The sequence below is a fragment of the Schistocerca americana genome, chromosome 2 (genome assembly GCF_021461395.2).
Source record: "Schistocerca americana isolate TAMUIC-IGC-003095 chromosome 2, iqSchAmer2.1, whole genome shotgun sequence".
In the NCBI taxonomy this organism is placed as follows: domain Eukaryota; kingdom Metazoa; phylum Arthropoda; class Insecta; order Orthoptera; family Acrididae; genus Schistocerca; species Schistocerca americana.
Window position 1 is genome coordinate 576,807,829 of NC_060120.1, and position 16,988 is coordinate 576,824,816.

A 16,988-nucleotide genomic window follows, 5' to 3' on the forward strand; every position below is an offset into this window, starting at 1 on the left:
CATGTATACAATCCTGAGATGTACAACTGCAAGCTAGGAACCCTCAGAAAATACTTTGAGAAGTAAACAAACTGGTCAGAGCCGATTGCCACATGCGACGTGCTTATGATATTGAAATCCAAGTTGCCTATCGCAATACGTAGATAACTGGTACATGTACCCGACAATGACTTACAGACATTCATGTCGGTTGTGGATTCTTTGGATCTGATACAAGAGGACGAGTGACAACAAAATAATAACGGTGAGGAAATAAGTAATAACTACAAACATAGGAATAACGGTTATGGAAATCAAAACTGGAATAATAACTGGGGGACACAAATGTGGTGATTATAATTATGAGAAACCAAACGGACAGAAAGGAGGGAACGGAAATAGGGGGAATGGTATGTCGAGCGGTAATAGCTCTCCCAATAAGAATAATAACGATATGATGAAATAGGAAAAGGAGGAATGAGGAAAATTACGGAAGTAATATTCAGCCAAAAAGTAAGAAACAAGGAGGTAGCCAGTGGCGGCAAAATATGGCTGCTAACTGGTCGGCACTATCAAGCTGACAGGGACAGGGAGCCCCGATCAATAATGTCGAAGCTATTCCTATGCTGGCGAATACTTCAACATTATCATGGGTTAATAACCCAGGCACCACACAAAATAATACGAACAGACAGTACAATATGCAGATAGTATAGGTTAACGGGGACAAACAGCTAACAAACTACAGGGGGTCGATGTAAGCCTTCGGCACTCAACAATTCAGAATGGAAGCAAAAGCAAATTAGAAAAAGGACAATAATCAGATTGCTATGCTGCGGTAGAATGATGGACAGGATTTGCAGAAGGAATTACTTACCGAACTTCATAAATGTTCTGATCCATAAACCAAGATTGTACACGCTGCGGTACACATAAAAGTAAATGGCGCACCCACAAAAGTTTTAATTGACACAGGAGCAGCTGTCAGTGATGTCTGAAAGTTTCTTCAATTAATGAAAGGAAAAGACTGCCTATATTGCCGGTTCAAAATTGCAAAATTATGGGGGCAATAAAGGGAAAGTCACAAAATGTCAAAGCTCAGGTGCAGGCATGAATAGAAATAGGAAATGATGCGATATTATGCACGTTCCTTATTGTTAAGAACTTAGCTGCAACTTGCATCATGGGATGGGACATACTAAGGGAAGAAAGCGCTATGATCGACATCGCCAGAGCTTGTGTTTCCTACAAACGCCTGCCAAAAATTTGCAATTACCATTGATTAAAACATTGGCAATATTGGTGAGGCACAATAGGTATTGTCAGTGTTTCGAACACATAGAGGTGGTACCCTTTTTACTTAATATACAGGATAATGTACCACTGAAGGCGTATTCTGAAATAAATGAACAGTATGATGATGAAACCGTTAAAATACATCAAGAGACTCGATTGTTGAGTACATATGCAAGCACATTTTCGGAAAAAACCCGGAATAATTCAAGGATATGTACATGATATGCAGGTATATCCACACCAGACGTTCTGTCGTGCTTACTATTCAGTGCCGTGGAGTAAACGTAAAGATGTGTGGAAGAAAATAAACCGGAAATGGCAGATGACCTATACAGGACCTTACAGAATAATGAGAATTCCGAATGAAGGATGCTATATTCTGGGGTATCCAGAATCAGGAAAAATACACGGGTTATACCCACACCATGGTTTGAAAATGTACCTATAGGGAAGGATAAATAGTTAAAAATAATATTTGTGCTTGAAATGTGTATAGTAAAATACTTTAGTGAATTAAAACTTTTTATATTCGTGTGTTGTAAAATAGTTTGTAGTTGTATAATAAGGATGATGATGTTTGGTTTGTGGGGCGCTCAACTCCACGGTTATCAGCATCCATACAAATTCCCAACTTTTTCTCAGCCCAATCTCGCCACTTTCATGAATGATGATGAAATGATGAGGACTACACAAACACTAAGTCATCTCGAGGCAGGTGAAAATCCCTGACCCCGCCGGGAATCGAACGCGGGATCCCGTGCTCGGGAAGCGAAAACACGACCTTGAGACCACGAGCTGTAGACGTATAATAAGGAATGGCCTTAATAAGATCTTCAGTCTTAAGAGTGAACCTAATGCAGAAACAAAGTAGAAGTAGCAAGAAATGATCACATTAAAGATTTAACTAAGAGACAGCTTTCAATTTCATGTGTATATAGTAGGATAAGAATTCCATTTGTAATTTTTGTGTGATTAACTAGTTTGCGTAAATAGGAGAACAGTGATACAAGGATGTGACCAAGTACTCACAGGAGTGCATAGGATGTGCCAATATATAGTTGTGACTATGGATTGATTGCTCAGAGTGTGAAAGTAAACAGGCATGTTTTAAATACTTAAGAACACTATTGAGATTTATGTAATGGTTTTGTTTCCTCCAGTAGTGGCCTTCAGCCATGTAATTGCATGCGACCAGGGGCCACTATTGAGAATTAACGGGACAGAAGTTCTTGTGTAGAGAAAGTAACTTCATGGCATAAAGTTTAGAGCTGCGATATATACAGGGTGGTCCATTGATCGTGACCGGGCCAAATATCTCACGAAATAAGTGTCAAACGAAAAAACCACAAAGAACGAAACTTGTCTAGCTTCAAGGGGGAAACCAGATGGCACTACGGTTGGCCCGCTAGATTGCGCTGCCATAGGTCAAACAGATATCAACTGCATTTTTTAAAAATAGGAACCCTCATTTTTTATTACATATTCGTGCAGTACGTAAATAAATATGAATGTTTTAGTTGGATAACTTTTTTCGCTTTTTGATAGATGGTGCTGTAATAGTCACAAACATATGGCCACAATTTTAGACGAGCTGTTGGTAACAGGTAGGTTTTTTAAATTAAAATACAGAATGTAGATACATTCGAACATTTTATTTTGGTCGTTCCCACATGATACATGTACCTCTGTGAACTTATCATTTCTGAGAACACATGCTGTTACAGCGTGATCACCTGTAAATACCACATTAATGCAATAAATGCTCAAAATGATGTCTGTCAACCTCAATGCATTTGGCAATACGGGTAACGACATTTCTCTCAACAGTGAGTAGTTTGCCTTCTGTAATGTTCACACATGCACTGACGGTGCGCTGACGCATGTTGTCAGGCGTTGTCGGTGGATCACGATAGCAAGTATCCTTCAACTTTCCCCACAGAAAGAAATCGAGGGACGTCAGATCTGGTGAACTTGCGGGCCATGGTATGGTGCTTCGACGACCAATCTATGTGTCATGAAATATGCTATTCAATACCGCTTCAACTGCATGCGAGCTATATGCCGGACATCCATCATGTTGCAAGTACATCGCCATTCTGTCATGCAGTGAAACATCTTGTAGTAACATCAGTAGAACATTACGTAGGAAATCAGCATACATTGCACCATTTAGATTGCCATCAATAAAATGGGGGCCAATTATCCTTCTCCCATAATGCCGCCTCATACATTAACCTGCCAAGGTCGCTGATGTTCCACTTGTCGCAGCCATCGTGGATTGTCCATTGCCCAATAGTGCATATTATACGGTTCACGTTACTGCTGTTGGTGAAGGACGCTTCGTCGCTAAATAGAATGCATGGGGGGAGGGGGGGGGGGGGGGTGTGTTTGGGTGCGGGGATGCTAGGGCCGTTGAGCATGTTCCACATGTCCCCCGATCGGTCCACTGCTGTGACTGCCCCAGGTACTACCTGCAATGAGGTTGACCCCTCAGCCGTGGTCGAGTGGGAGATCATTCCAAAGTCTGGCAGGCAGTGAAAGACTTTCTGAGGGGCCAATCATAGGGCCTCCCCAGTTTGCTTGACGTACAGGTTTTTGGCGTTATCTGTGGCTGACGAAGTCTCTGAGCCGGATGCAGTTGTCCACCCTGTTCCATAGGAAGCTCCTCAGCCCACAAGATCTGGGCATTCACAGAGGATGGGCTTGCTGGTAGTTGGGAGCTCCAACATTAGAAGTGTATTGGGCCCCTTAGGAACATGGCTCACAAGGAGGGGAAGGAAGCCAGTGCGAACTCGGTAGGCATACCTGGAGGAGTCGTTCCAGATGTGGAAAGGGTGCTTCCAGATGCCATGAAGAGTACACGGAGCAGCCAATTGCAGGTGGTGGCTCATGTTGATACCAATGACGTGTGTCACTTTGGAACGGAGGAGATTCTCTCTGGTTTCGGGCGGCTAGCGGAAATGGTGAAGACTGCCTGTCTTGCTTGCGAGATTAAGGCGGAGCTCACCATCTGCAGCATCGTCAATAGAACCGACTGTGGTCCTTTGGTGCAGAACTGAGTGGAGGGTCTGAATCAGAGGATCAGGCGGTTATGTGACTGTGTAGGTTGCAGATTCCTTGACTTGCGCCATCAGGTCGTGGGCTTCCGGGTTCCACTTAAGACGTCAGGAGTCCACCAAACACAGGAAGCGGCTACACGGGTAGTGGGGGCTGTGTGGAAGGGACTAGGTGGTTGTTCGGGTTAGAGGGTCTCAGGAAACCACAGAAAGGGGTTTCGTCTAAAAGAGGGCAGGTAAAACACAGTAAAGTAGTTGTAGAAACGATTGGTATTGTAGTTGCAAATTGTCGTAGAACCAGAGCTCCAAGCCCTAATAGAAAGCACTGAAGCTCAAATAGTTGTAGGTACAGAGAGCTGGCTAAAGCCGGAAATAAGTTTAGCTGAAATTTTTTCAAACGATCTAACAGTGTTCAGAATGGATAGATTAAACACAGTCGATGGAGGAGTATTTATTGCTGTCAGAAGTAGTTTACCTTGTAGCGAAACTGCCAATCGGACTAAACTATTACTGACCCCCCCCCAACCGCTAAGAGTGTTTCACCGACCCCCCCCCCCCCCCCCCCCCCGACTCAAAAGGTATAGTTGCTGAACAGTTAAAAGAAAACTTGAGTCTCATTTCAAATAGGTAACCCAATCATACAATTATAGTCGGTGGTGACTTCAATCTACCCTCAATATGCTGGAAAAATTATATGTTTAAAGTCAGTGGTAACATCATCCAAAATTGTACTGAATGCTTTCTCAGAAAATTATTTTGAACAATTAGCACATGAGCCCACTCAAAGCGTAAATGGTTGCGAAATATACTTGACTTCTTAGCAACAAATAATACTGGACAAATAGGGAGTATCATGACGGTAACAGGGATTAGCAACCACAACACAGTTGCTGCTAGGCTGAATACCTTAACACACTCAACCATCAAAAAGAAACACCAAGTACATGTATTTAAAAAAGCTAATAAAAATACTATCAATGCCTTTTTAAGAAACAGTCTCCACTCCTTCCATTCCGATCATGTAAGCACAAAAAGATGTGGAATGATTTGAAATAGTATCGACAGCAATTGAGAGATATATATACCACATAAATTTATAAGTGATGGTACTGATCCCCCATGGTACACACAATGGGTCAGATCGCTGTTGCAGAAGCAATGAAAAAAGCATGCCAAATTTAAAAGAAAGCAAAATCCCCAAAATTGGTAAAGTTTTGCAGAAGTTCGAAAGATAGCGCGTACTCCAATGAGAGAGGCTTATATTAATTTCCACAACAAAACTCTGTCTCAGAATCTGGCAGAAAACCCAAAGAGATTCTGGTCATACTTAAAGCACACCAGTGGCAAAACGCAATCAATACCTTCACTGCATGATAACAACGGTGAAGTCACTGATGATAGCGTCACAAAAGCAGAGTTATTAAACACGGTTTTCCGAAACTCCTTCACCAAAGAAGACAAAGTAAATATTCCTGAATTCCAATCAAGAACAACTGCCAAGATGAGAAACAAAAGTAGATATCCTTGGTGTAGAAAAGCAGCTTAAATCAGTTAATAGTGGCAATGCCTCCGGTCCAGATTGTATACTAGTCAGGTTCCTTTCAGAGTATACTGATACAATAGCTCCATATTTAGCAATTATATACAACTGCTTGCACACAGATAGATCTGCACCTAAAGGCTGGAAAATTGCTCAAGTCACACAAACACCCAAAAAGGGAAATAGGAGTACTCTGCTGAATTACAGGTCCATATCACTTACGTCAATTTGCAGTAGGGTTTTGGAACATATACTGTGTTTGAACATTATGAATTACCTCGAAGAAAATGATTTATTGACACACAGCACAGATTCAGAAAATAACATTCTTGTGAAACACAACTAGCTCTCTATACTCACGACGTAATGAGTGCTATCAACAGGGCATGTCAAATTGATTCCATATTTTTAGATTTCCAGAAGGCTTTCGACACCGTTCCTCACAAGCGTCTTCTAACGAAACTGAGTGCCTATGGAGTATCACCTCAGTTGTGCGACTGGATTCATGATTTCCTGTCAGAAAGGTCACAATTCGTTGTAACAGATGGAAAGTCATCAAGTAAAATTGTAGTAGTATCTGGCATTCTCCAAGGAAGTGTTATAACCCTCTGTTGTTCCTGATCTGTATTAACTAAATAGGAGACTCTCTCAGATTGTTTGCAGATGATGCTGTCATTTACCATCTCATAAAGTTATCAGATGACTAAAACGAATTGCAAAATCATTTAGATACGATATCTGTATGGTGCGAAAAGTGGAAATTGACCTGGAATAAAGAAAAGTGTGAAGTTGTTCACATGAGTACTATAAGGAATCCGCTAAATTTTGATTACGCGGTAAGTAACACAAACCTGAAGGCTTTAAATTCAACTAAATACTTAGGGATTACAATTACAAATAACCTAAATTGGAACGATCACATAGATAGTGTTGTGGGTAGAGCAAACCAAAGACTGCGATTCATTGGCAGAACACTTAAAAGGTGCAACAGGTCTACTAAAGAGATTGCTTACACCACGTTTGTCCACCTTATTATGCAGTACTACAGTTGTAGATGTGTACTTGTTTCTCTATGCTATAAAACTACTTTGTCCAATTCCTTTAACTGTGGATATTCTGGTAAATTTCCTCTGTGGAGATGTTAGAAACCGTAGCCATTTCAGCCAATCAACTTTGCTTCTTATCTAGGGTCCTGTAGTCCATTAACCATACATTTCATAATACTGGCCCTTTCTTGTACAAACTAATTAAATGTTAAACTTTGCCTGAGTCCAATTCCTGGAAGAATGCCAACAGCAGTAGATCAGGAAATGTTAAGAGTTGGAGATATGCAGTTTGAAAAAGTGAACACATTTAAGTAATCACAAACTCCTTTTTTAAACATAAGAACATTCACCGGTATACTTGGGAAGGCAGGGGAACCAGATCTGTCATTGACTATATAATAACAGATCAGGAATTCAGGAAGGCTGTAAGGGACACACGTGTATTCAGGGGATTCTTTGATGACACTGATCATTATTTAATCTGCAGCGAAATTGGTATTGTGAGGCCGAAAGTTCAGGAGGTCAGGTCCATATGTAGGAGGATAAGAGTGGAGAAACTTCAGGATAAGGAAATCAGGCACAAGTACATAACAATGACCTCAGAAAGGTATCAGTTACTTGAATGTAGTCAATTACAGTCATTGGAAAAGGAATGGACAAGGTAAAGGGACACAGTACTAGAAGAGGCTAAAGAATGTCTTGGAACAGTAGTGTGTAAAGGTAGGATGAAGCAAACAGCTTGGTGGAATGACACAGTCAAGGCAGCCTGTAAACGGAAAAAGAAGGCGTATCAAAAATGGTTACATACTAGAATTACATACTAGAACTCAGGTAGACAGAGAAAGTTATGGTGAAGAAAGAAACAAAGCCAAACAGATAATTGCAGCATCCAAGAAGAAATCTTGGGAAGACTTTGGAAACAGGTTGGAGACTGTGGGTCAAGCTGCTGGAAAAACCATTCTGGAGTGTAATTAGCAGTCTTCGAAAGGGAGGTAAGAAGGAAATGACAAGTATTTTGGACAGGTCAGGAAAACTGCTGGTGAATCCTGTGGATGCCTTGGGCAGATGGAGGGAATATTTTGAAGAGTTGCTCAATGTAGGTGAAAATACGATCAGTATGTTTCAGATTTTGATGTACAATGGGATAGGAATGAGGATGGAAATAGGATCACATTTGAGGAAGTGGTGAAAATGGTCAATAGATTGCAGTGCAATAAAGCAGCTGGGGTGGATGAAATTAAGTCCGAACTCATCAAATACAGTGGAATGTCAGGTCTTAAATGGCTACACAGGATAATTGAAATGGCCTGGGAGTCGGGACAGGTTCCATCAGACTGGACAAAAGCAGTAATCACACCAACCTTTAAACATGGAAACAGAAAAGATTGTAACAACTACAGAGGTATCTCTTTAATCAGCGTTGTGGGTAAAATCTTCTCAGGTATTGTTGAAAGGAAAGTGCGAGTATTAGTTGAGGACCAATTGGATGAAAATCAGTGTGGGTTTAGGCCTCTTAGAGGTTGTCAGGACCAGATATTTAGCTTACGGCAAATAATGGAGAAGTGTTATGAATGAACAGGGAATTGTATCTATGCTTTATAGACCTAGAAAAGGCATATGACCGGGTTCCTAGGAGGAAGTTATTGTCTGTTCTACGAGATTATGGAATAGGAGGCAAACTTTTGCAAGCAATTAAAGGTCTTTACATGGATAGTCAGGCAGCAGTTAGAGTTGATGGTAAACTGAGTTCATGGTTCAGAGTAGTTTCAGGGGTAAGACAAGGCTGCAACCTGTCTCCACTGTTGTTCATATTATATATGGATCATATGTTGAAAACAATAGACTGGCTGGGTGAGATTAAGATGTGTGAACACAAAATAAGCAGTCTTGCATATGCCGATGACTTAGTTGTGATGGCAGATTCGATTGAAAGTTTGCACAGTAATATTTCAGAGCTAGATCAGAAATGTAAGGACTATGGTATGAAGATTAGCATCTCCAAAACGAAAGTAATGTCAGTGGGAAAGAGATATAAACGGATTGAGTGCCAAATAGGAGGAACAAAGTTAGAACAGGTGGACAGTTTCAAGTACTTAGGATGCATATTCTCACAGGATGGCAACATAGTGAAAGAACTGGAAGCGAGGTGTAGCAAAGCTAATGCAGTGAGTGCTCAGCTACGATCAACTCTCTTCTGCAAGAAGGAAGTCAGTACCAAGACTAAGTTATCTGTGCACCGTTCAATCTTTCGACCAACTTTGTTGTATGGGAGCGAAAGCTGGGTGGATTCAGGGTACCTTATCAATAAGGTTGAGGTAATGGATATGAAAGTAGCTAGGATGATTGCAGTAGTAGATGGGAACAATGGCAGGAGGGTGTCCACAATGAGGAAATCAAAGAAAAGCTGGGAGTGAACTCTATAGATGTAGCAGTCAGCGCGAACAGGCTTAGATGGTGGGGTCATGTTACACGCATGGGAGAAGCAAGGTTACCCAAGAGACTCATGGGTTCAGCAGTAGAGGGTAGGAGGAGTCGGGGCAGACCAAGGAGAAGGTACCTGGATTCGGTTAAGAATGATTTTGAAGTAATAGGCTTAACATCAGAAGAGGTACCAATGTTAGCACGGAATAGGGGATCATGGAGGAATTTTATAAAGGGGACTATGCTCCAGACTGAACGCTGAAAGGCATAATCAGTCTTAAATGATGATGATGATGATGATTTAAGTATCTAGGCATGGACATCACTTCAAGAAATGAGATTGAATCCGAACTGAAGATGAGATTACAGGCGGGAAATGCGTGCTACTCGCCACTGAATAGATTACTTTCATCACGGATATTAGCTAGGAATTTAAAGATTAGAATATACAAAACTATTATTCTACCAGTTATGCTGTATGGGTGTGAGACTTGGTCTCTCACTGTGCAAAATGAAAAGCCTTTTTGAGTATTTGAAAACAAAATTTTGAGGAAAATTTTTGGAGCAAAAAGGGATGACATTAGCGGAGAGTGGCGAAAACTGCATAACGAAGAGGTTCACAAACTCTATTCAAGCCCTGACATAATCAGTATTATTAAATCACGTACGCTGCGATGGGCGGGTCACGTAGCTCGAATGGATGAGAGCAGGGCAGCGCGCAGAGTACTGGTAGGGCGCTTAGAGGGAAAATGTCCTGTGGGGAGACCAAGGCGTAGATGGGAGGACAATGTGAAGGCTGATTTGAGGAGCCTAGGTATTAAAGGTGAATGGAAGGAAATAGCCCAAGATAGGAACAGATGGAGAAAATACGTTGCTGTGGTAATGGACTCTCGAGTCCGGTATGACCAGTGAGTGCAGACACGGATAATGAGGAGTCAGTGTAAGCTTTAATTAATGCCAAGATGTGTGATCTAGATGTACCTGTGGGACTTGACACGGGTCCTTTGACAAATGTAATATCACACGGTCTGCTTAGCGAGCTGCAAAGATGCAGAACTGTCGTATTCTGACTGCAGAGGGGAGCAAGTCAAAAGAATTTAAACTTCAGGCACGAATATCCACTACCATCAGCAATTTTTCTCTAACGTGTACCTTTCTGGTAGTGGAAAAACTTGTAGTAAACTGTCTTACTGGAATAGGTACCTTTAGACAATACAAAGTACAGATTGACATAGGGCAAGGAAAATGTTCTTTATAATGAATGAACAGAGGTTGTCAGTAAATTTACTTGAAACCAGCACAACTGACAATACACTCATACTGAGAACTGATATCAGAGTACAACTGTCATACCCAAATGTACTGTTTCTTGATACACAAAGAGGCGAGCAGCTGTCTGGAAAAGACACAAACCTGGACACTGTCCAAATCAAGATAAGTGGATCTGATTGTTTGTCAAAGGATCAGAAGGCGAGTTACAAGAAGTAATACTTCATCATGCACAAATATGTAGAAGATGCCCCAGGGTAATAAAACATTCTGCTTTTCTTCATATCTAATTACTTGGGCAAAAAGAGAAGCTGTGAAGATAGAAATTGAAACGATGATAAATTGGAAAATCATACAACCCCCATATTGTAGCCCTATTTTTGCTGTCACCAAGCATGACAATAGCATCAGGCTTGTACTTGACACCTGAAGTATAAACAGAATCATTGTTCCTGTCAGGACACACCCTAACAACCTTAAAGAACAGTTACTGAAATTTCATAATGTTAAAAACCTCACTGTAGTTGATTTAAAGACGTTATATTGGCAAATAGTATTACATGAAGATAGTAGGAAGTACACAGCCTTTGTGTGAGGGGGCAGGAGCTCCGAATTTTGTGTTTTGCCATTGAACGTGAACACAGGCGTTTTCATTTCTGCATTGGACAAAGTTCTGGGACCAGAACTTCTCAGTAGAGTCACTCTCTATGTTGATGACCTATTAATATCTACTGCAACATGGGAAGAACATGTGAGGTTTTTGACAAAGGTGTTACACCGATCTGCAGAATATCGAAGGTGATCTAGGCAGTGCATGTACTTGCAGGAGTGCAGTTTTAAAATCATCTACATCAAGGGTAAACAAAACATAATCGCAGACTCCTTCTGAATGTTACCTCAAGGGGTTGATGAATTCTTAGAATTCAGAAAACAGAATTCTAAATTAGAGTTCTACTTATGCAGGAGAAAACACAAAAACCATATTATGTAGAGATGTGTAAGAGTTTAGAGCAACTGCAAGAGGAAGACCTGCGATGGAGAAAGATAAGGTTGAAACTGCCTGAAAATAATGATTAGAATTTTAAGAAATTCTATATATGGGAGTCCTGTTTGATCAGCATACACCGAATCAAGAACAGGTGTGTGTGTGTGTGGGTGTGTGTGTTTTCATTTTGTACACTCACAATGTATGGAATTGCCATGGGTTTCTAAATGCACCAACAAGATAAATATGTACTATTTTCCCAACTCGCAAAGAAGATTTCTCCAAGTAATTCGGAAGTGCATTACTTTCCAAAAGATGAAGCAGTCAACAAGTCCAAGTTGACTGAGCTACATCGTACAGTGCCCACAGAATCTTTAAAAATTAATGTCCTTGAATGTTGCCGGACCATATCCGCAAGGGACGGGAGGTGTCAAATATGTTTTTGCCTTGTATGAAGTTTTCACAAAATATGTAAAGTTGTATGCAGTGTCGTCGGTAAGTGCAGGTTCTATTATCAGGAGGATTACAGAAGATTATCTCCTGAGAGTGGCAAAGCTGCAGATATTGTTAACGGACAATGCATCATAGTTTGTAGGCAATAGATGGAAGGAATTTACTAATACAAACAAGATAAAATATATATTTGTATTCACATTTCACCCCAAGGAGAGCACCCAATAGAAAGGATATTCAAAACGCATCTATGCACCTCAGAAGCACACGAAACGGGTGGAGTTGTCTCACCATTTCAACAAGTCATTAACAACTTACCACAAACTTCAACTGGTTTTACATCAACTGAATTGATGTTTAAAAGAGAAGTCAATGAGTGGGAAAAACCATTGCCCAAGATACCCAGGGGAGAGATGTCATTCAAAGAAAAAGTACGGCAGGCTTTGATTAATCTGGAGGAAATGCTGAACAAAGGAAAAAGTCATGCGACAAGAGATTAGGTCACACTGTACAATTTGAAGTAGCACGAGATGTATTACTACAAGTGCACTCTAAACCTACAGAATATGGGAAGCTCAATTGGAAATGGCAGCTTCTGTACACTGGGTCAATTGTAGTTCCTGAAATCCCACATCCAGGTGCATATAGATCAGCCTACCTTAACAGTGGAAAGCACAAGGGACTTTATCCACATAAGGACCTAAGAGAAGATGCACACTAAAACGATTGGACAAAGGTCAAATCTCACTTTAAACACTGTACAAGAACAAGTGCAAAATTTCAATATAATATGTATGTAACAGTTGTTGCTTCATTTTAAGAAAAAAATTTCCATTTTATTTATGTTTCTACATGGAAGCAAAATAAGTTATAGTAATTTAAGATTCTGTTTAATGTCAAAAGGTTATGCGAAGCCTGAAAATCTAACACAATCGTAATGGTGCTGACTCATTCTACAAAATGTACTTTTCCCAAATATACTGTGATAATGCACTTGAGATGTAAACATGTGAAGCAACATTATGAGAGGGAAATGACGCGCAGGCATACTAGGAGCAAACACACAGGTCAGCACCCTCAGTGCATCCAAGAAACTGTTTAGTCAAACACACCGCTTAGCATGCTGGATGCAACGCAAACTTGGCATATAGCTGCAAAATAAGATTTATTCTGGAGGCTTTGATATAAGTTAATTACTATTAAAATGAGGGAGTGTATACTATAAGGATAAAACTAATACAATATGGACGTTTAAAGAGGAAATTCACAGAGGAAGAAAGAATGACTAAGTGCAGAAACATATCTACACACTACACTACTATTTACAGTGTATACAAATGTAAACTGAAGTTACATGTAAACAAATAAAACACTATAAGGAAAGTATCTATACACAACAAAAGAAAGAACATGTTGTAGGGAAGCAGCACAATGTGTAGGAGTATGGTCACATTCTGAATAAACTACGTAAGATAATGAGGTTGTACCCCTCTACAACAACACTTATTAACTGCACGTGTAATTGTAGTATACATGTGGAAGGACTGAAAAAGGTAAGTCAAAATGATAGACACACAATGAGTATTTGAGCTCTAATAACAGAATGATCGGTTTTGAGAACTAAAAAGGAGTTGACGTTACACATCTACATGTACCTTTTTACTTTAAAGATGTGTGTTTGTGTGGAGAAAAATGATACATTAGTTATTCATGGAGCGATTATGTTCTTAGTTTATAAAGTTGTTATTAAGTTTGTCTTCCAGGTAATGATGCGAGGACATGCCCTGGTAAATGCAGAAAGGAGAATTTAGGTAGTTTGTACAAAACAAAATGGGTCACACCGCAATATGAGTAATTATATGAATATAAACATGTGTACGAATGTGACAGTGTGAATGAATGTGTGTATATGAAGACATTACAGAATGCAGAATGTTGTTAAATTTGTGTTTAGGTCTAGTACTACCACAGCAGAAAGGGGTCAGACTGCATATTAGAAAGTGCAAGCTACTGATATGAGCACCAAATATGAGAATTCACGATACATTTACATGGGATCGCGACTTATCCGAATGTTCTTCTACAATATTTTCTTGGTATTGTCCTCATAGTGACATATTTAAGTATATTATATACACAACAGTGGTATCCTGAAAATATGGATATAAGTTAAATACACTGAATCACACTCACTACAGGTATTTTCAAACAAGTAATATTGATAACTTATGACCACTGCACTTTCAGAATTCTGCAATCAGTTCGGCAAACAAGAAGTACGTTGTTTCACAAAGATAGAAAGAAGTGTGTAGAAAGAGTTTACTCAATTATTCCATGGTATGTAGACGATGGATTTCAGCAGCAGAAAAAAAAAGGCTTCTCTCCACCCCCTGCCACCATTCCTTGAAGATAAGTACATGCATTCCTAACAGACTTGAGAGAGGTGGGGCTAAGCGTTGCTATATTTGCTTGTATTGGTTAACGCTTATTGAAGATTTCTTCTCTTTCACTAGCAATCTGTATTTATAGGCACAGGAATCGGATGAAATGCGAGGACAGTGATTTATGCATATTATCAAACTGTATATATGTATATTGTTCTTTCAACCTTAAAATAGGAAAAAAAAAATATTCAGTGTATCGTAATACTACTGCATGAACTCAAGACATTAAGAGTTCCCTGCTCATGACAATTCTGTACGAGACAAGAAGCCTTTGAGTGCTTGGAGAAAATGTCACGTGCTGTCTATTTAAAAAGTCATAAGATGATGATATATGCATCCTCAGGACAAAAACGAAATGTTAAAGGACATACAGTGGTACTGAAATGTTGTTTTCTGCACAAGTTATAAATGTTATACTGAATGTATACTTGAATATGTATAAATTGTACCCTGTATGTACAAATAGGCTTATGTATGCTTAGTTTAAATCAAGTGATACTGAACTGTAATGCTTATTTTGTGCATGTTATGTGACACCATATGTGTATTGACAAAACAGACATCAAGAGGAATTATTCAATTACCAGGTGTTTGGCATGTACTCTAAAAAGGTTATATTTACATGTGTTATAGTGACTGAAGGTGCAGGTGCTTACTATGAGCCAAACTTTTCGGTTCTTTTGTAGCGGCGAGGGACGCTAGACTTTGCCACAAGCGACCATATAAGGCGAAAATGTTTATGGACTTAACCTGAAACTTTGTGAGCTCTCAACATGATGCTGAATGTACAGACTGGCCTTGGACAATGAAATATGTTACGCATGGCATGGGTTCAGTATCACAGGTTGGAAACGTTGGACCTTTGCGTTGCAGCATTGGTAACTCATGTACTTGCCTATATACACTATCTTATGGAGCAGCTCTGACATTTTGATCACATGAAATTTGTTGTTATCTAAAAACTGTGAAAACAAACAGTACCACCTAGCCATGTTGCACCAACGGACTTACAAGGTGCATGCACAACAAACATTGCTTAATGTGTGTGAGCAAAGACCTGCAAGAGGCGTGTAGCAGTTACTCTGCAATAATGGAGCTGCAGACTCTTATCTTTGAACATGTCCTTTGTTGCAATATAGACCTGGGTAATTAAACTTTCAGAATATGTAAATAAAACTGTAAAATAAAAGAACTGGCATGCGTAGTGTACACATTTAAGTAAGACTCGACATCAATAAAGGTATTATAAACCCCACCCAGGCCAAAGATACAATAAGAGTTATAACTGAAAACAGATTTTAATACATTATGATTGCATGTAGAAAGAGCACCACTACTGTATACTGTCATTCAGTAATAGTGGACCATGCCTGTATAAAGCAGGGGAGCAGTTGTATTGGAAATTATGATAGTTTACCTGTATTTCTGTATATTTTTATCCACTCATTCGCTAAGTAGTTTATGGCAAAGTTTAAAATGTGATAAGCCTGCAGCAATCAAGCCTGTGGAGCTAGCAAGAAAAGATGAACATTAATTTTCTTACGTTTGTAAAAACTCTTATTGCATGTTTCATTGATCTTGTACTGTCCGTCTTTTCCCATCCATGACAGAGAGAGAATGTAAATTTCTCTTTAGCTCAACAATAATGTGAAAGACATTAATTCTGATAGTACGAAGTCAACTTCATTTACTAGTTCCTTATTTCAGCTGGTCTATCTACCTGGGTTACTGTTGTCTGAAATACTTCGGAGATGCAAGAAACTTGAGCAGAGCAAGCTGGAGGGTGTAACATTGTCTTCAATGAAGAAGAGGGGGTAAATAACTTCAACACTTGAAGAACTATCACCCAATAACCCAATATTATATGTTACACATTTTCCGTGTATACGAAAAATCATACGTCTGTCTGTCTGGAGGTGTGCGACACTGTGTGTAAATTAGCTGACACACTCTCCTGAACGAACTCACTATTGTAGCGCTTCTTGAGCAGTGTCAGCAAATTTCCATCATAATCATTATTCTTAAAATTATTAATTAATCAGTAGATGTAAATGCCATATTTGTGATGCTTGTACTTTGGACACCACATGCACACAAAGTATACTAATTAATTAATTGTTTTTACCATAATGTTAAAACAACATACGGGGGCACCAATGAGGACGCAATGCAGTGCTTTTATTTGACTTCGGCTCCTATACTATGCACATTCGTAGTCTCCACAAGCTGAATATTAGACCTATTTAGTATAAACCATTACACGCAATTATACTTTAACACACAAACATGCAACAGCATGCAGTAAGCATATGGTAATTTAGAATAAAGTACTGTGATATATTTGTTTCTCAGTTTAATTAAGTACATTTCACATTCCTGCAATTTTATTGCTAGAATGATTACCATGATTTTTTAAAAAAAAAAAAACTGTGAATGATTCACAAAAACTAACAGAGGCAATGAAACCAGGCAAAATCGCAGTGGATTAATGTGCTACAT

At 39.5% G+C, this 16,988-nt stretch overlaps 1 protein-coding gene across 1 annotated transcript in view; it reads right to left on the minus strand.

The window, feature by feature from the left end:
• The window catches only part of LOC124595071 (endonuclease III-like protein 1), a 37,993-nt gene that overhangs the window by 9,948 nt on the left and 11,057 nt on the right, over positions 1-16,988 (minus strand). The window lies entirely within an intron of this gene.